At 43.2% G+C, this 20,588-nt stretch overlaps 1 pseudogene; it reads right to left on the minus strand.

Annotated features, from left to right (window-relative positions):
- Positions 1-2,734: 2,734 nt before the first annotated feature.
- Positions 2,735-14,847, minus strand: LOC120862808 (annotated as a pseudogene).
- Positions 14,848-20,588: the final 5,741 nt, after the last annotated feature.

Below are 20,588 nucleotides of genomic sequence, written 5' to 3' on the forward strand. Positions count from 1 at the left end.
AGAAAGAAAAGTGTTAGTCACTCAGTCATGCCAATTCATTGCGGCCCCATGGACTGTAGCCCACCAGGCTCCTCTGTCCATGGAATTCTCCAAGCAAGAATACTGGAGCGGGTTGCCATCTCCTTTTCCAAGAGATCTTCCTGACTCATGCATCGAACCCCCATCTCCCACATTGTAGGCAGATACTCTACCAACTGTGCCACCAGGGAAGCCCAAAAGAGAAAGGGGGGAGGATAAATTGGAGTTTGGAATTAACAGATACATGTTGCTGCATATGAAATAGATAAACAAGCACCTATCGTATAGCACGGGCTTCCCGGGTGGTGCTAGTGGTAAAGAACCCGCTTGCCAATTGAGGAGACATAAGAGATCTCTGGGTCAGAAAGATCCTCTGGAGGAAGAAATGGCAACCCGCTCCAGTATTCTTGCCTGGAGAATCCCCATGGACACAGGATCCTGGTGGGCTACAGCCCATGGGGTCACAAAGAGTCAGACACGAGTAAAGCGACTTAGCACGCACACACTGTATAGCACAGGGAACTATACTCAATAGCTTGTAATAACATATAATGGGAAAGAACCTGGAAAAGAATATATATATACATGTGTGTGTGTATATATATACACACACACATTTTCTTTCTCTCTCTAAGTATATATATATATATACATAAAATAATCATTTTCCTGTATACCTGAAACTAACATGATGTTGTAAGTCAACTATACTTCAATTTAAAAAAAAAAGGAAAGAAGCTGAGTAAGAGAGGACGTCCAGAGGGAGACTCAGCAGAGGTGGGCAGCAAATGCCTCCCAAGTGGATACAGAGTGTGCCAGGTGGGGTGCAGGCCTGGCGGGGAGGCAGAGAGAGTCTTCTGAACACTGCAGTGTCGGCAGGACGGGGGAGGTCCCAGGCACAGTCGGTCAGGGTGTGGTGTTGGGGCAGGGAGTGGGGTGTGGGTGGAAAGAGCTTGAAGAGGGGAGGGTGGGAGATGAGGGAAGGAAAGTGAAGGTAGGGAGGGTGCAGGTCCTGCAGCGGGGGGGGGGGGACCAAGTCAGAGGGTTGGATTTTCTGCTTCAGGCAATGGAGAGACAAGGAAGGGCTGATGAAGGATTTTAAGCTGAGGAGTAACAGCATTTGCTATTCAAAAATTGTGAATTCTTTTTTTTTTTAGTACAAACTACTGCCTGCTCATTGACCAAAAAAACTCAGAGAGCACAGAAAACACTAAGAAACTTGAATATCATTTACAAAACTGAGAAATCATAATCCCATCACCTAGAAAGAAAGATAAGCAAACTGTGAGCATCTGGTGTTTGCCTTGCTGTTCCTTATAGATCCTGGGGTTGGGGTTTTGGTGGGAGATGAAAGCGTGAGACCCAGAGAGCTTACCACATCAGTCAAGGTGGAAAGAAGGCAAAAGGAGCCTCATGCATGGACTGTCAACAAGGTTCCCAAGGAAGCTTCTTTCTCGGTTGGGCTGAATTCAGGTCTGTTTACTTTCTTCCAGATGAAGAGAACATTTATACACAGTGTTATCTGAAAAATTAAAAAATATGGTGAAAATATTTTCAAAAGCCAAAAGTTATTTCTCTTTTCAGCAGTTTCCTTGTCACAATATTTAGAATTCTGGGCTAAGAAAGGGAGGGGAGAGAATTAAGAGGTGGGAAACCATGGATAGAGTTCCCCTGGTGGCTCAGATGGGAAAGAATCCACCTGCAATGCAGGAGACCCAGGTTCAATCCCTGGGTCAAGAGGATCCACTGGAGTTGGGCATGGCAATCCACTCCAGTATCTTGCCTGGAGAATCCCGTGGACAGAGGAGCCTGGTGGGCTACAGTCCATGGGGTTGCAAAGGGTCGGACACGACTGAGCACCCACACAACCCATGAATTACATGAAGCTTCTTGAAGACCTGCGCTGGCTGTGTCCCCACCGGCATACTGGGCCAGTGTTACCAAATGCCCATCCCTCGCAGCTATTTTCTCACTTGCTTGTTACTTTGCTTACTCTGTTATGTTTATTTTCCATCTCCTCCAGCTAGAATGTAAAATCCTCAGACAGAGAAGTGTCTTTCTTGTTTCCCATGGAATCTCCGTGAAAGACCATCAACATTGCAATCGGCTTGTCTCTGGTGAATCAGATGCGGCAACGCTTACAGAAATGCCAGGCACAGTCCAAAGCAGGGCGCTGTTTTTACAGTGTCATCACTCTGTATGGCTGTTGACTGGCTGAGCCCTGTGCTCTCCAGACATCGATCCAAAATCCTAGCTGGGAGAAGAGTGCAGCAATCGGCTAGTTCCAGTTGGCCATTTGGAGAGGGCAAAGTCAACCCACTCCAGTATTCTTGCCTGGAGAATCCTGTGGACAGAGGAGCCTGGTGGGCTGCTGTCCATGGGGTCACACAGAGTCGGACATGACTGAAGTGACTTAGCAGCAGCAGCAGCAGCAGTTGGCCATTTCTTCTAGGGCTTTCACTGGATCGGGCTTTCTGACTGCTGTTGTCTTCCACAGGAGACCTGGAGTCCCTGCAGATCTCAGAGTCCCATTAGGATTTATTCAGGAAGTGGCTTTGTTATTTAATGTTGACGGCGAGTCCACCACTTCCGCTGCGAAGCCAGTGTACATGGAGGTACCCACAGCAGATTGGATTTCTCAGAGGTGGCCGAACCAACACACATCCTACCCCACGCACTCTGACTGTGTAACTGAGGCATCTGCAAAGAGAGGGGGCATCTGCATTCCTTCCCCCCGAACCAAGGCAGAACCCTGTGACCACCTCAGCCAATAGAACACAGCAGGCAGGATGCCTCAGGCCTGCCAAGGCCAGGTCATAAAGGCATACAGATCTGCATCTCTCTCTGTTTAGAGGTGGTCACACTTAGACGCTGTTCACCCAGGTCACACGGACAGTCACATGGGAGTGTCCTGGCCCACAGTCCCAGGTGGGCCCCCAGCTAATAGCCAGCATCAACAACCAGGTATGAGAGTTGTGAGCTTTCAAATGATTTCAGCCCCCAGCCTTCAAGTCTTCCATCTGAGGCCCCAGGAGTCACACAGCAGATACAGGCTACCCCAGCTGTGCACTAACCAAATTCCTGATGCACAGAAACTGTCAGAAATTAAAAAAAAAAATAGGGAGGGGATTCCCTGGTGGTTCAGTGGTAATGAATCTGCCTGCCAGTGCAGGAGACATGGATTCAATCCCTGATCCGGGAAGATCCCACGTTCCATGGAGTGCCAAAGCCCGCGTGCCACAGCTATTGAGCCTGTGCTCTGGAGCTCAGGAGCTGCAATTACTGAGCCCACATGCTGCAGCTGTTGCAGCCCATGTGCCCTAGAGCCTGTACTCCACAACAAGAGAAGCCCCCACAATGAGAAGCCTGCTCACTGAAGCTAGAGAGTGGCCTCTGCTAGCCATGAGTAGAGAAAAGCCTGTGCAGCAACAAAATCAATCAATCAATAAAATTATTTTTAAAGAAGAAATAATAAAGGATAATCATTCAAGCCACTACATTTTGGGATCATTTGTTATGTAACCACAGCTAACTAATACACAGCCTTCTTGAGACCACTACGTTTTCCCAGCCTATGTGAACCTCAATAAAAGAAATGACAAGGATGGGGGCTTGGCCATCTGGCTAGAAGAGGGGTGTAGGGGACTTGTATCCAGCTACACTTGCTTCCAGAGCACCCTGTTTTCATGTGGGGTGACTGGAGGTAGGACATGATGGAGACGCTGATAGTTAGCATCACTATACCTGTACAAGTGTCTCTGCAATCAGCCAGCCTGGTAAGTGGATTCAGTAGCCCTTCCATAACCTGGTAAAGGCAATCCGAGGCTCTACTTGTTGATGCATGAGAATAGCTAAACAAGCTGCTACTTTGAGAACTAGATGTATTCTTGGGTCTATAGTGTTATTGGGGCTCCCAGTGAATGGAAGTAGACCTACCCCATCCCGCTTCCCACCTCCCACACCCACCGAACTGCCGATTGTGTCAATGCTGGAAATGATGCCAGCTCCATTTTTAGAAGTGCAAGCCATTTTGAGGACTATGAAGAGACAAGCAATGACCGCCAACATTTGTGTTAATGTTATACATCTGGAATAAAACAAGAGGAGTGTATGTGACATCATCCTAGCTGTCAAGAAGGCCAGAGAATAAATGGCTTCCAAGAAGTGTGTTCCTTAGACGCCAGCAAGTCTCCTGCTAATGAAGGCGCTATGGGGATTCAGGTCTTGATGAAGAGCAATCGGAGAGTTGATTCCATTTCTGTAAACAAATAGCCTCTCATGTGTTGGCCTCGCACACAGTGAGCAGCGGGCTTGGAAAGCTTGCTCCACTGGAGACTTTTCTGGGAAAATAGCAACACTTTTCTGAAGGAGGCAAATGTATGAAAAAAAAAAAAGGATTAGAAAGAAAACAGCTTTGGAGAAGGGATGGAAATCATGGCGCTGTGTCTTACTTGTCAACTTGCTTCCTGGAGGATGCCTCGCTTGTTCAGCATTCCCCTCTGGGGAGCAGCAAGTTATCTCTGGTTCACCCTTGAATGAACTGCAGTAAAAATGCCTGGGGTGGCAAGTGTCAGGCTGATGTAAGGGGAGGAGATAAATGAGAAATGCAGGGTTACACCCTTTCTAGGGAACGTTTGAAAATGAGCCAGTGTTCCTGAAAATCTATGACTGCCTTCAGTGTTTGAGAACAAAGAGGCGACGTTTAGAGCTCTAGGACATTTAGACCCCTCCGTTTAGGGCTGGAGGAGCCTTGTTTGTATATTTAAATGGCTGCCATGATCATGCAGAGTAGACCTTTTTCTCTAAGAGAAAGCTGTGAAGTTTGTAATAAAAAGAAAAGGGGGAAGATCATGTATCTCTATTTTTGTTAGAGGAATAATCTTTATTGTAAGAATCCTTGTGATTTACTTAAAATGGGTATCACGGACCACAAAGTAGAAAATGAATCTTTCTGATATCCTGTTGTGGTGTTTCACCTGAGTTTAATCCTATACCTGGAGCCAAAAGCCTTTCCCTACTTGGAAAATACTACTCCACAAAACCATTGCCTGGGGAGAGAAGTGAGGCCTCTTCAGTGGACCCATGAAAGATAAAGTCAAATTGGAAAAGCAGAAGACAGATAGCTAGGGTCTTTTCGAAACTTTATAGAGAACAGTGTATCTGATTCATCAATATATAGATTTGAATTCAAAAAACATTTTGAGACCTCTTTTGTGCCAGAAACATATTTTATATGTGATTTATATATATGATATGCATATATAAATTCTAAACGAAGTCAACCCTGAATATTCATTGGAAGGACTGATGCTGAAACTGAAGCTCCAATACTTTGGCCACCAGATGCAAAGAGCTGATTCATTGGAAAAGACCCTGATGCTGGGAAAGATTGAAGGCAGGAGAAGGGGACAACAGAGGATGAGGTGGTTGGATGGCATCACTGACTCAAAGGAAATGAGTCTGAGCAAACTCTAGGAGACCATGAAGGACAGGGAACCCTGGCATGCTGCAGTCCATGGGGTCACAGTCTGACATGACTTGGCAACTGAACAACAACAACAAAATGTGTATCTCTCTCTCACACACACACAGATACAACACAAACAGACAAGAAAACAGGACTGAGGTGAAAGAAGCTTAGTTAATAGGTCAGTCAGTCAGTTCAGTCGCTCAGTGTGTCTGGCTCTTTGCGACCCCATGAACCACAGCACATGAGGCCTCCCTGTCCATCACCAACTCCTGGAGGCCACCTAGACCCATGTTCATTGAGTCAATGATGCCATCCCACCATCTCATCCTCTATCGTCCCCGTCTCCTCCTGCCATCAATCTTTCCCAGCATCAGGGTCTTTTCCAATGAATCAGCTCTTAGCATCAAGTGGCCAAGGTATTGGAGTTTCAGCCTCACTATCAGTCCTTCCAATGAACACCTAGGACTGATATCCTTTAGGATGGACTGGTTGGATCTCCTTACAGTCCAAGGGACTCTCAAGAGTCTTCTCCAACACCACAGTTCAAAAGCATCAATTCTTTGGCGCTCAGCTTTCTTCATATTCCAATGCTCACATCCATACATGACCACTAGAAAAACCATAGCCTTGACTAGATGGACTTTTGTTGGCAAAGTAATGTCTCTGCTTTTGAATATGCTGTGTAGGTTGGTCATAACTTTCCTTCCAAGGAGTAAGTGTCTTTTAATTTCATGGCTGCAATCACCATCTGCAGTGATTTTGGAGAAAAAAACGTCTGACACTGTTTCCACTGTTTCCCCATCTATCTGCCATGAAGTGATGGGACTGGATGCCATGATCTTTGTTTTCTGAATGTTGAGCTTTAGGCCAACTTTTTCACTCTCCTCTTTCATCAAGAGGCTTTTTTGTTCCTCTTCACTTTCTGCCATAACGGTGGTGTCATCTGCATATCTGAGGTGATTGATATTTCTCTCGGCAATCTTGATTCCAGCTTGTGCTTCCTCCAGCCCAGCGTTTCTCATGATGTACTCTGCATAGAAGTTAAATAAGCAGGGTGACAATATACAGCCCTGACATACTCCCTTTCCTATTTGGAACCAGTCTGTTGTTCCATGTTCAGTTCTAACTGTTGCTTCCTGACCTGCATATAGGTTTCTCAAGAGGCAGGTCAGGTGGTCTGGTATTCCCATCTCTTTCAGAATTTTCCACAGTTCATTGTGATCCACATAGTCAAAGGCTTTGGCATCATCAATAAAGCAGAAATAGATGTTTTTCTGGAACTCTCTTGCTTTTTCCATGATCCAGCAGATGCTGGCAATTTGATCTCTGGTTCCTCTGCCTTTTCTAAAACCAGCTTGAACATCTGGAAGTTCATGTATTGCTGAAGCCTGGCTTGGAGAATTTTGAGCATTACTTTACTAGCATGTGAGATGAGTGCAATTGTGCGGTAGTTTGAGCATTCTTTGGCATTGCCTTTCTTTGGGATTGGAATGAAAACTGACCTTTTCCAGTCCTGTGGCCACTGCTGAGTTTTCCAAATTTGCTGGCATATTGAGTGCAGCACTTTCACAGCTTCATCTTTGAGAATTTGAAGTAGCTCAACTGGAATTCCATCACCTCCACTAGCTTTATTTGTAGTGATGCTTTCTAAAGCTCACTTGACTTCACATTCCAGGATGTCTGGCTCTAGATGAGTGATCACACCATCGTGATTATCTGGGTCATGAAGCTCTTTTTTGTACAGTTCTTCTGTGTATTCTTGCCACCTCTTCTTAATATTTTCTGCTTCTGTTAGGTCTCTACCATTTCTGTCCTTTATTGAGCCTATCTTTGCATGAAATGTTCCCTTGGTATCTCTAATTTTCTTGAAGAGATCTCTAGTTTTTCCCATTCTGTTGTCTTCCTCTATTTCTTTGCATTGATCGCAGAGGAAGGCTTTCTTATCTCTTCTTGCTATTCTTTGGAACTCTGCATTCAAATGGGTATACCTTTCCTTTTCTCCTTTGCTTTTCACTTCCCTTCTTTTCCCAGCTATTTGTAAGGCCTCTTCAGACAGCCATTTTGTTTTTTTGTATTTCTTTTTCTTGTGGATGATCTTGATTCCTGTCTCCTATACAATGTCATGAACCTCCATCCATAGTTCATCAGGCATTTTGTCTATCAGATCTGGTCCCTTAAATCTATTTCTCACGTCCACTGTATAATCATAAGGGATTTGATTTAGATCATACCTGAATGGTCTAGTGGTTTTCCCTACTTTCTTCAATTTCAGTCTGAATTTGGCAATCAGGAGTTCATGATCTGAGCCACAGTCAGCTTCCGGTCTTGTTTTTGCTGACTGTATAGAGCTTCTCCATCTTTGGCTACAAAGAATATAATTAATCTGATTTCAGTGTTGACCATCTGGTGATGTCCAAGTGTAGAGTCTTCTCTTGTGTTGTTGGAAGAGGGTGTTTGCTATGACCAGGTAGGATGGATTAAATCCCACAACTAAGGGAGCCCTCAATCTCCTCTAGAGATCTGATAATTATCTTAAAAGAAGAAGATCATCATGCCTTAAAGAATATCAAGCCCAGTTGTGGATTTCACCCAACCTTGCCCAAGTAAAGCTATGATGTGCTTTGCTCTAGTTATTTACTGTTTGCTTTTTTTTTTTTTTTAATATTTCTACTTATTTCTTCGGCTGCACTGGTCTTAGTGGCAGCATACAAGATCTTTGATCTTCACTGTGGCATGTGGGATCTAGTTCCCTGACCAAGGATTAAACCCAGGCCTCTGAATTGGGAGCTCGGAGTCTTAGCCACTGGACCACGAGGGAAGTCCCTCTAGTCATTTATTGAAACCACAAATCTGCAATAAGGATAAATGATAGGAGCATCTAAAACAAAATAATAAGAGGCAGCCAGACCAAACTCTCCATGGACACTCCCGGGCAGCAAGGCTGTCCTGTCCACGATGGACTGAACATCTTGTGACCAGCACTTTCGTATTGGGGCTCCTGACTTCTTCCTGCTTTAGTCTGGCTTGTCTGACTGGAGACCAGAGTTAGGAAGACTTGATTTCTCTTGCCACCTTCATCCCTAACCTGGGCATCCTGTTTTTCTTCCTGTCCTCTGCCAGCTGGAGAAATGAGGTAAAATATGTCCACAGTTAGGCAAACCACAGTGAAATTTGATGGTGGAAAGTTCTTGGCTGTGAGGTGCCATTCAAGTCCCAAAGCTTATAAAAATTGAGATTTACCGCACAGAGGAGTGGTCAGGACAGAGTGCAGAGTCCCACATTCTTCAGTTACATCCTCTGATGTGATAAGGAAGAAAAAGGGGTGAGATCTGGGGAGCACAAGGGTGGACTGATTACATTTGAAACCGGCTACTGGATCCAGTGCAGAATGAATCGGGACTGCCTTGTACAGAAAGTATTAAGGAGTTCAGGAAAAAAAAAAAAAATTAAGGAGTTCAGGCTGCTGACCACAGAGCCCTGTTCTAAGCATGAGGCCCTGGTGTGCAGGGGCCTGGGTGATGACCCAGATCACATGCCATGACGCCAGTCCTGCACAGAATCAAACCAAAAGGGGAAGAAGTCTCTGATGCTTAGTGAAACTCAGTGAAGCTGAGTGAAACACAGCGGATGCATCAGAGAATGGGCAGTGTGGGGAGAGTGAGCACCAGCCCCATGAGGGCCGGGATATCAGGGTGCTGAGGATTAAGGGAAAACAAAATCAGAAGACAAACCTGGTTGCTTTAGGATGCATTCTTATTTCCACAATCATCTTCAAGGTGGCACAAATCTATATTACTAAAATTAGGATAACTTTCAACCCTTTGGGGATGAAACTTAATTCATTATATTTTATTATAGATAAACATATTTTTTATGTGTAAGTATATTTACATTTTTCCTTCCTAAATGGGAGGGAAATCCCCCAAAAGAGGGGATATACGTATACGTGTGGCTGATTCACTTTGCTGCACAGTAGAAATGAATGCAACATTATAAAGCAACTGTATGCCAATAAAAATTAATTGTAAATAATACTCTTGAGCTTTTACTTGTGTTCCTAGGATGATTTTATTTTTTCGAAGATTTTCCAAATTCAGATTAAAAAGACTGAAAGCTTAATTGTTAAAGAGAACTTCATCGAACCTAATGAGAATTTAAGTATTGAGCATCTTTTTCTTTCTCTGTGTCTCTTTTTGTTATGTATTATCTCCCTTCCTTTTTCTTTCTTCCCTCCATTTTCTCTCCTCGTCCTGCACCACATGAGCCCAGATGTCTTTTACTGTCTGCATAATACAGCTATGTTTGGATGGCTTCTCACTATAGCCATCAGGGAACCCTGAATCATGACATTATACGAGCAAACTCAATTTTTCAGGATGCTGGCTCCATTTCTAGAGATATCACAGTAGTCTGATATTACTATTACTTAGGTAACACACTGGCATAATCCAGAGTAAGCATAAAAGATAAATACATAAAAGTATAAATTTTGTTGTTCAGTCGCTAAGTCGTGTGTGACTCCTTGTGACCCCATGGACTGCAGCACACCAGGCTTCCCTGTCCTTCACTATCTCCCAGAATTTGTTCGAACTCAAGTCCATCGAGTCGGTGATGACATCCAACCATCTCATCTTCTGTTGCCCCCTTCTCCTCCTGTCCTCAATCTTTCCCAGCATTAGGGTCTTTTCCAATGAATCGGCCCTCCTCATCAGGTGGTCAAAGTATTGGAGCTTCAGCACCAGTCCTTCCAATGAATATTCAGAATTGATTTCCTTAAGGAAGGACTGGTTGGATCTCCATACAGTCCAAAGGGCTCTCAAGGGTCTTCTCCAACACCACAGTTCAAAAACATCAGTTCTTCGGTGCTCAGCCTTCATTATGGTCCAACTCTCACATCCATGCATGACTACAGGAAAAACCATAGCTTTGACTATACAGACCTTTGTGGGCAAAGTGATGTCTCTGCTTTTTAATACACTGTCTAGTTTGGTCATAGTTTTTCTCCAAGGAGCAAGTGTCTTAATTTCATGGCTGCAGTTACCGTCTGCAGTGATTTTGGAGCCCAGGAAAATAAAATCTGCCACTGCTTCCATTTTTCTCCCTTCTATTTGCCATGAAGTTGCCAGATGCCATGATCTTAGTTTTTTTTTTTTTTTTTTTTAATGTTGAGTTTCAAGCTGGAATCAAGATTGCCGGGAGAAATATCAACAACCTCAGATACACAGATGATACAACTCTAATGGCAGAAAGTGAAGAGAAACTAAAGAGCCTTTTGATGAGGGTGAAAGAGGAGAGTAAGACCGCTGGCTTGAAATTTAACACATCTTATCTAGAAAATCGGAGAAGGCGATGGCACCCCACTCCAGTACTCATGCCTGGAAAATCTCATGCCTGATGGGCTGCAGTCCATGGGGTTGTGAAGAGTGGACACAACTGAGTGACTTCACTTTCACTTTTCACTTTCATGCATTGGAGAAGGAAATGGCAACCCACTCCAGTGTTCTTGCCTGGAGAATCCCAGGGATGGGGGAGCCTGGTAGAAAACTGCATTTGCAGGAAGATGACTAGATTTTCAGATGAAAGTTGCTTACATTTTCTTGAAGTACACATACTTTTCTAGCTCAAGTTTGTCAGTTCTATCTTTTTGAAGAACCCATTTTGCTTTGATTGATTTTCTCCATTGTTTTCTATACTCTGTTTTGCTACTTTGTGCTCTAATCTTTATTATTCCTTCCACTTGATTTACGTTTAGACTGTTGTTGTTTTTCCAGTGCCTTAAGGCAGAGGGTGAGGTTATTAATTTGAGATCTTTTTTTCTGTACTATTATTGGTATTTACAGCTATAGATTTTCCTCTAAGCACTGCTTTAGCTGCATCTCATAAGTTCTGGTATGTTATGTCTTAAATATTTTTTTTCATCTCAAAGTATTTCCTAATTTCTCTTATGATTTCCTCTTGGTTATTTAATTTCCACATACTCATGTATTTCCTAAATTTCTTTCTGTTATTGATCCTTAATTTCTTTCCATTGTATTTATAAAACATACTTCGCATTATTTCAGTCATTTAAAATTCATTTAGACTTGTTTTATGGTGCAGCATTTTTTTAATTTTCAAGAAGTTTCCATGTATATTGAAAAAATGTATATTCTGCTGTTGTTACATGGAGTTTTCTAGAGATGTCCATTAACTCTCGTTATAGTGCTGCTATCGTCTTCTATTTCCTTGTTGGTTTTTTGCCTAGCAGTTCTATAATCCATTATGGAGATACAAATGTCTCCAACTGTTATTGTTGAATGGTGTATTTCTTCCCTTAATTCTGTCAGTTTCTGCTTCATATACTTTGGAGCTCTGTGAAGTACATAAACATTTATAATTATTTTATCTTCCAGATGGATTTATCTTTGTATCATTGGATTATTATCCACTCAAAATCCTTCATATATAATATTATTATTGATATCATTGTATTTACACCTGACATTTAACTTTTTGGGGGTATGTTCATATATGACCTTTTTGTTCCCCTATTGCTTCTTTCTGCTTTCCCTTGCATTGAGTAAATATTGTCCAGTGCAACATCTTCATTCTTTTAATGATTTTTCACTGTATTTTTGAATACTTTCTTAGTGGTTAGTTTAGGGTTTTTATATATCTTAATGAGTATCTAATTCATATTTATACTACCTTAATTCCAGTGAAAGACAGAAACATTATTCCTATACAACTTCTTTTCCCCTCCTTTTGGCATTATTATTAAGCATATCACACATATATACTATATTAGAAATCCAATATCACACTGCAAAGTTATTACTTAATATAATTTTATATCTTTTAGAGAATGTGAGAGAAGGAAGAAGCCATGGTTCAAATGCCACAGACTCTCTCAACTCCTACAGATGTTGGGTAGATTTTCCTGAGTAAATTTTCTTGATTTGCTGTATCCCCTCAGAACAATTTCCAGAGTTTAAACGATGTTTGGTGTTCTTTATCATTTTCACAGTTGTGCTTATTCTGCAGGGACAGGCCCACGCAGCAGCTCATTTTGCCATCCTGGATGCGGAACCCGGAGATCTGTGCTTTAGCCCTCTAGTTGCTCTTAGAGGGATGCTTCATGTACACAGCAAACAGCTTTCAGGATGGTTTAAATGGCTTGTGCAGGGCTTTCCTGGTGGCTCCATGGTAAAGACTCCAACTGCCAATGCAGGAGACACGGGTTCAAGTCCTGTTCTGGGAAGAGCCCTCATGTTGAGGAGCGAGTAAATGGATGCACCGCAAGTACTGAGCCTGTGCTCTAGAGCCCAGGAGCCACAGCTATTGAGCTCACATGTCACAACTGCTGAAGCCCAGTGCCCTAGAGCATGTGCTCTGCAACAAGAGAAGCCACCGCAATAAGTCGGCACACCGCAGCTACAGAGGAGCCCCGGTTCACCACAGCTAGGGAAAAGCAATGAAGCAGCACAGCAACGAAGACCCAGCAGTCAAAAATAAATGAATAATAACAAATTATAATCATAAATATACAATAAAATAAATAATAATTACAAATAGCCTGTACAAGGGAAGGAAAGACTTTTCTTTATAGTCACAATGTCACTGAACACATGTGGGATGCATGCTTTGAGTCTGATTGATTGGATAAGTGTTTGTTTGTACCCTACCATCTGCATCAGACAGGATGGGAGATGGTTTAACAGTTACATACACTACAGAAAGAAAGATGAAGATTAACAGAGAAAGTAAAGCAAAGCGAAAGTAGGAACTGCTCAGAGGTATTGCTAATAATGTTGTTCCGTCTCTTAAGTTGTGTCTGACTCTGTGAACCCACGGACTGCAGCATGCCAGGTTTCCCTGCCTTTCACTATCTCCCGGAATTTGCTCCACCCCTGTCCACTGAGTTGGTAATGATGAATTTATGCTAAGATAATAGATGTTTTCTCTTTCTTGACTGCTCAGTGGAACCAGAAAAACATGTGCCTTTTTTCAAGAGGAAGTATACTTGAGAGCTTATCCCATGATTGAAACTCACAGCCTGAGTGAGCACTTAAGTTAGGTTCTTTGGGACTTATTTCTCAACAGCACTTAACCTATGAGATCAGCTAGCTATTCACTGACACAGTTTCCAAGCCATTTTGCTTTAATACAAATGTTCCTTCAATCTTGCGCCAGTATTTATAAGCTCCACACAGAAATTCACTACCTATCTTGTTTCTCAGAAATATTCCACTAAAATTTACCATTGCCTTTTTTGTCTTATAAAAATAAATAACTGAAGTTTAAAAGTATATGAATAATCTTTTAGGATTCATTGGGAAGATCTTGGCTCTGAATATATAGGGTTGATATACAGACGACTAAATTCCCCTTCAGTCTAATTATTGTTGTTTCATAACACCAGTCCAAAGTCCTTTTTTTTTTCTTTCTTAGACTGTTTATTGTACGTGCTGTATTTGTGGGAAATCACGACCTCTGAAGGAACTCGGAGGTGAACTGCATTCAGTCAGGTTGAGCATGGCAGTTAAGCAGAAGCCTGCTTCTCTTTATAGGTTGCCATCATCTTCTTGATTTCAGCAACAGCTTTCCCAGGATTTAGCCCCTTGGGGCAGGTCCGCGTGCAGTTCATGATGGTGTGGCAGCGGTACAGAGAGAAGGGGTCCTGCAGCTTGTCCAGGCGCTCCGCGGTGAAGTTGTCTCTGGAGTCGGTCATCCAGCGATAGGCCTGCATGAGGACCGCGGGGCCCAGGTACTTGTCTCCGTTCTACCAGTAGCTTGGGCAGCTGGTGCTGCAGCAGGCGCAGAGAATACACTCATAGAGCCTGTCCGGTTTCTCATGGTCTTCTATGGACTTCAGATACTGCTCCTTGCCTCCCTGGGACTCATCCTTCTTCTTTAAGTAAGGCTCGATGGACTTGTACTGAGCATGGAAGTTGCTCAGATCAGGAAGAAGATCCTTTATCACATACATATGTGGCAGAGGCAGATTTTGGAAACTTGGCTAGGCTGGTGTCGATCCTCTGGGTGCATGCAAGCGTGTTGCCTCTGTTGACGTTCATGGCACAGGAGCTGCAGATGCCTTCTCTGCATGACCTCTGGAAGGTCAGGGCGGAATCAATTTCATTCTTAATCTTGCTTAAAGCATCCAGCACCATCAGACCAGTTATTCAAATCAATCTCATAAGTTTGCATATGAGGTTTGTCTCCAGTCTTGTCTCGGTCTCATTGATAGATGGCAAATTTCTTGATTTGGGGTGCTGCGGCTGCAGCTGTCTGGGCCCCACGGCAGGCCTGCAGGAAGCCCCACCAAGGCCGGCGTCTGGGAACCTGTGCCTCAAGGAGAGAGTGACCACAGCCTCCATCTTGGCTCCTGACCCAAAGTCTTTTATTCTTGCTTCCAACTCTATTGTTAAGTCATAAGTATTAAATTCCATCACAGCTGTCATTGGTCCTTTAAGACAGCTGACTTGTAGCCACATAAAGGTGATTACATCGCCCCTGAAATTTCAAAATTTAGAGCTGCTTTATTCAGCTGCGGTGAAATCTGCCTACCAATATTTATTCCCACCCTTCTCCTTTGCTAACAAAAACCCTGATTTTATTCAGAGTGGCAATTTGACCAGCCCCAGACAATGATTCATGATGGGTTTAGGCCAATTATGACAATCTTTCATCTTTGCCACATACTCTTTTTTCCAGACTGCTTTGCAAAAAAGGGTGGCTGTTTGACCCAAATCTGGTCATGAGACGGTTTGAGGAAGCTGCTTGGGGGTTATCTGGGAAATATTTTCTTCTGTTGTAAAAGGAAATTCCTTTTTTTTTTTTTTTTCATCCAGAATCTTTTTTCTTTCTAAATTAAATGTCTCTTGCAAGGATTTGATATTAGAACTGTGACAGCTATTTTGTGGGTACAAGCCTGGGGATAAAATCTTGATATCTTGAGGACTAGAAGGATGAAGCTACATCCTGATGACATTTTCAGAATTTCTGCACCAAACCTGGACCCTTATCTTCAAACATACTATGTGAGACAAACTACTTCAGGGTTTAAGTTGTTTTCAGTCAGGCATTCTGTTGCTTGGAACTTACAGTGGCCCTACCAAGTGGTTAGTTAAAATTGGTGGTCTACAGAGAATTTTACCACAAAGGCAGAATTAGATCTTAACCCCATGGAGGGTAGTACTTAAAACAAGATTTGAATGATTTATTCAGATAGTTGTTTCACTAATAACTTTTCTGAAGACCTTCTATTTCAGTAAATAGTCATTGAAAACCCAAACAGAGCAGTGCCATTGGGGATTTTCCTTGTCTGCATCTGAATAAAGGTGTCTAGGTCCCTGAAGGAGACCCTGGTCAGATTTGAAAGACAAAAAAAGCACCCCCATCCTGAGTGGATCTCACCAAATATTTGTTGCTTTTGGATGTTCTGCAGGTTCCTGCTCAGAACTCCTAAAGAAGAATCCTCAAGCTCTTTCTTGGCTCTCAAGTCTCCTTGGAAATGGAGGCTTGCCTCGTAGCCCACGGCATCTCCTTATCCTCCAACCCTACTTTTACTGTGCCCCAGGGTTGATGTGTGCTCAAGTGAGCAGGGGCCTGGCTGTGGACTCCTCATGAGGGTCTTTGCATCATCACAGTTGAATTCATACACTAATCTCACCTGTTTCTAACTACATGACCCACCAACCCACTGTGGGAGGTTGACTCAATACACATCTGTTACTATTTATAAAAGAGTGTGTCTGCTCCCCATTTCCTTTTTATTTTTTTTTTCCCCATTTCCTTTTTAAATGCATCTAAGAGTAGGGTCTCCAGAAGTCACTGGGGTCCTGCCTCCCTTCAGGTCAACACCAAATCCTTACTAAGACATCTTTGTTCATTTCCAAGGCAAAACATTCAATATCACAATAATCCAAGTCTATGCCCCAACCAGTGATGCTGAAAAAGCTGAAGTTGAATGGTTCTGTGAAGACCTACAAGACCTTCTAGAAATAACACCCAAAAAAGATGTCCTTTTCATTATAGGGGATTGGAATGCAAAAATAGGAAGTCAAGAGATACCTGGAATAACAGACACATTTGGCCTTGGAGTAAAGAATGAAGCAAGGCAAAGGCTAATAGAGTTTTGCCAAGAGAACACCCTGGGCATAGCAAACACCCTCTTCCAACAACACAAGAGAAGACTCTACACATGGATATCACCAGATGGTCAATACTAAATCAGATTGATTATATTCTTTGCAGCCAAAGATGGAGAAGCTCTATACAGTCAGCAAAAACAAGACTGGGAGCTGACTGTGGCTCAGATCATGAACTCCTTATTGCCCAATTCAGACTTAAATTGAAGAAAGTAGGGAAAACTACTAGACCATTCAGGTATGATCTAAATCAAATCCCTTACGATTATACAGTGGAAGTGAGAAATAGATTCAAGGGATTAGATCTGATAGACAGAGTGCCTAAAGAACTGTGGACAGAAGTTCGTGACATTGTACGGGAGACAGGGATCAAGACCATCCCTAAGAAACAGAAATGCAAAAAGGCAAAATGGTTGTCTGGGGAGGCTTTACAAATAGCTGAGAAAAGAAGATAAGCTAAAGGTAAAGGAGCAAAGGAAAGATACACCTATCTGAATGCAGAGTTCCAAAGAATAGCAAGGAGAGATTAAAAAAAAAAAAAAAAGCCTTCCTCAGTGATCAATGCAAAGAAACAGAGGAAAACAATAGAATGGGAAAGACTAGAGATCTCTTCAAGAAATTAGAGAATCCAAGGGAACATTTCATGCAAAGATGGGCTCAATAAAGGACAGAAATGGTAGGGACCTAACAGAAGCAGAAGATATTAAGAAGAGGTGGCAAGAATACACAGAAGAACTGTACAAAAAAGATCTTCATGATCCAGATAATCATGATGGTGTGATCACTCACCTGGAGCCAGAATGCAAAGTCGCATTCCTGGAATGCGAAGTCAAGTGGGCCTTAGGAAGCATCACTACAAACAAAGCTAGTAGAGGTGATGGAATTCCAGCTATTTCAAATCCTGAAAGATGATGCTGTGAAAGTGCTGCACTCAGTATGCCAGGAAATTTGGAAAGCTCAGCAGTGGCCACAGGACTGGAAAAGGTCAGTTTTCATTCCAATCCCAAAGAAAAGCAATACCAAGGAATATTCAAATGACTGCACAATTGCACTCATTTCACACGCTAGCAAAATAACGCTCAAAATTCTCCAAGCAAGGCTTCAACAGTACATGAACTGAGAACTTCCAGATGTTTAAGCTGGATTTAGAAAAGGCAGAGGAACCAGAGGTCGAATTGCCAACATCCGTTGGATCATTGAAAAAGCAGAAGAGTTCCAGAAAAACGTCTACTTCTGCTTTATTAACTATGCCAAAGCCTTTGACTGTGTGGATCACAATAAACTGTGGAAAATTCTGAAAGAGATAGGAATACCAGATCACCTTACCTGCCTCCTGAGAAATCTGTATGCAGGTCAAGAAGCAACAGTTAGAACTGGACATAGAACAACAGACTGGTTCCAAATCAGGAAAGGAGTACATCAAGGCTGTATATTGTCACCCTGCTTATTTAACTTCTATGAAGAGTACATCATATGAAATGCTGGGCTGGAAGAAGCACAAGCTGGAATCAAGATTGCCAGGAAAAATATCAATAACCTCAGATATGCAGATGACACCACCTTTATGACAGAAAGTGAAGAAGAACTAAAGAGCCTCTTGAAAGTGAAAGTGGAGAGTGAAAAAGCTGACTTAAAACTCAACATTCAGAAAACAAAGATCATGGCATCTGGTCCCTTCACTTCATGGCAAATAGATGGGGAAATAATGGAAAGAGTGGGAGACTTTATTTTGGGGGGCTCCAAAATCATTGCAGATGGTGACTGTAGCCATGAAATTAAAAGATGCTTGCTCCTTGGAAGAAAAGTTATGACCAACCTAAACAGCATATTAAAATGCACAGACATTACTTTGTCAACAAAGGTCCATCTAGTCAAAGCTATGGCTTTTCCAGTAGTCATGTATGGATGTGAGAGTTGGACCATAAAGAAAGCTGAGTGCTGAAGAACTGATGTTTTTGAACTGTGGTGTTGGATAAGACGCTTGATAGTCCCTTGGACTGCAAGGAGATCAAATCAGTGAATCCTAAAGGAAATCAATCCTGAATATTCATTGGAAGGACTGATGATGAAGCATAAGCTCCAATACTTTGGCCACCTGATGTGAAGAACTGACTCATTGGCAAAAACCCTGATGCTGGGAAAGACTGAAGGCAGGAGAAGGGGACAACAGAGGATGAAATGGTTGGATGGCATCATCGACTCAATGGACATGAGTTTGAGCAAACTCCGGGAGTTGGTGATGGATAGGGAGGCCTGGCGTGCTGCAGTCCACGGGGTCACAAAGAGTTGGACATGACTGAGTGACTGAACTGAACTGATGTGATTCAGAGTTTCTGGAGTGCTTTTCTAATAAACATTTTGTCCCAATAATTTTAAGTGTCAGGCATTTTAATCATCTAGGTACAGTAAGTTGAGACCAGGAAGGTTAAGTGACTTGCTTAGGATCACAGGGAGTGACTCATAGAGAGATGCTCTGTGTGTGTCGTCGCTCTCCGGGGAGGCTGGGTGAGACCTGGGATGGGTGGTCCTGAAGGACCAGAGGCAAGTGTCAGCCAAGGAGGAGCATTCTGATCCTGGTCTCTGAGTGAGTGCACGATGGCGGAGGGCCGGGCGGGGGCTGGGAATGGAAGCGCCAAATACAGCAGAGCATCTGGAGTGGCCCTGACTGTGTGCTGGTCTTCTGACAGCTGGAACCCCCACCCCTGAAGGCTAAAGAAAACGGCCGAGAGTTAGAGACGGGGTTCACAGCTGCTATAAAAGAGCTCGATACAATGTGAATCAGGTTCTACCAGAAATGCTCTAAAGAGAAGGTCAACTTGATCTTAAAATGCTGTCCATGAAACAGTACAAGAAACGTCTTTGAGCAGAGGCACTAGATATGTAGAAATTCTTGGTATTCAAAACACATGAGGGAAGTCCAGGTGCGGGCTGGAAAAGAATTTCCAGACAGGAGGCAGAATGAAAGAAGAATCCGGTTCGTTAGAGTGTGGAGGGGAGAGTCACGGCCAGCACTGTAGGCCAGCTTCCTGATAGTCAGGGAGAGCCAGCGGTGAACAGGGGTCCTTCATTAATTTTCATACCCAGGGTGTAAGGAGCAGGGTAGGAGTCTTGCAGGTCATTTGCTGATTGGATAAGGTAGGTATACTGGGGGGGGGTAGTGGGGAGAGTAAGGCAAATACCTTCTCCCCCTATGGGGAAGGAGGGGAGACAGGAGGACCTGAAATTCATTAATAGTTACAACATTTGGGGATGGGAGGGAAGGATGATAAGGGTCTGGTTTTTCTGTTCCTGCATTCCAAGACCCTCCTTGGTTTTATCTGCTCTTTTGTCCTTGGGTCACCACAAGAAGTAAAAAGGAAGTGTCATTAGAGTTGATGAAGGTTCTAATGGAAAAGCCAAGCACAGCAGTGGGGTTGGGGGTGGGGCACAGCTTAAAAACATTACTTTCTGACATCATTTTGGTTTAATAAGACCCTTGAAGATTTTTAAGACAAAAAATAGCAACTTCTGAAAATCCTCAGGCACATAATTTCATCTAAGAAACAAAGCAATCACGTTTTGGATTCTTTCTAGATAAAAATATATGTCTCTCGGGTATGGGGTGGGGCCTGGTCCCATGGACAGATACTATGGTGAAGGGTGTAGGGTGACCAAATGTTTGCACAGGATTGAGGGGGTTTCCCTGGACACAGGACTTTCAATGCAACAACTGGGAAAGTTTCGGGCAAACCAGGGCGAGTTGGCAGTCTGGAGTTGCACTTCTACCATGACGCAATCCTCCTTAGAAGAGCCTTAGTTTCCATAGTTGCCAGGAGGCCCATCTGAGACTCGCCTGTGACATCCTGGCAGGTCAGGGACAGGATGGACAGACAGATGGCAGTGGGGTCAGGGTTTGGAGGGGGAGGGGAATGTTCTGATCATGGTGGTTGGGGATGGATTTAACCAGGGTGGAGGGCCAGGGTGGGCAG

Source organism: Oryx dammah, unplaced genomic scaffold (genome assembly GCF_014754425.2).
Source record: "Oryx dammah isolate SB20612 unplaced genomic scaffold, SCBI_Odam_1.1 HiC_scaffold_4, whole genome shotgun sequence".
Lineage (NCBI taxonomy): Eukaryota > Metazoa > Chordata > Mammalia > Artiodactyla > Bovidae > Oryx > Oryx dammah.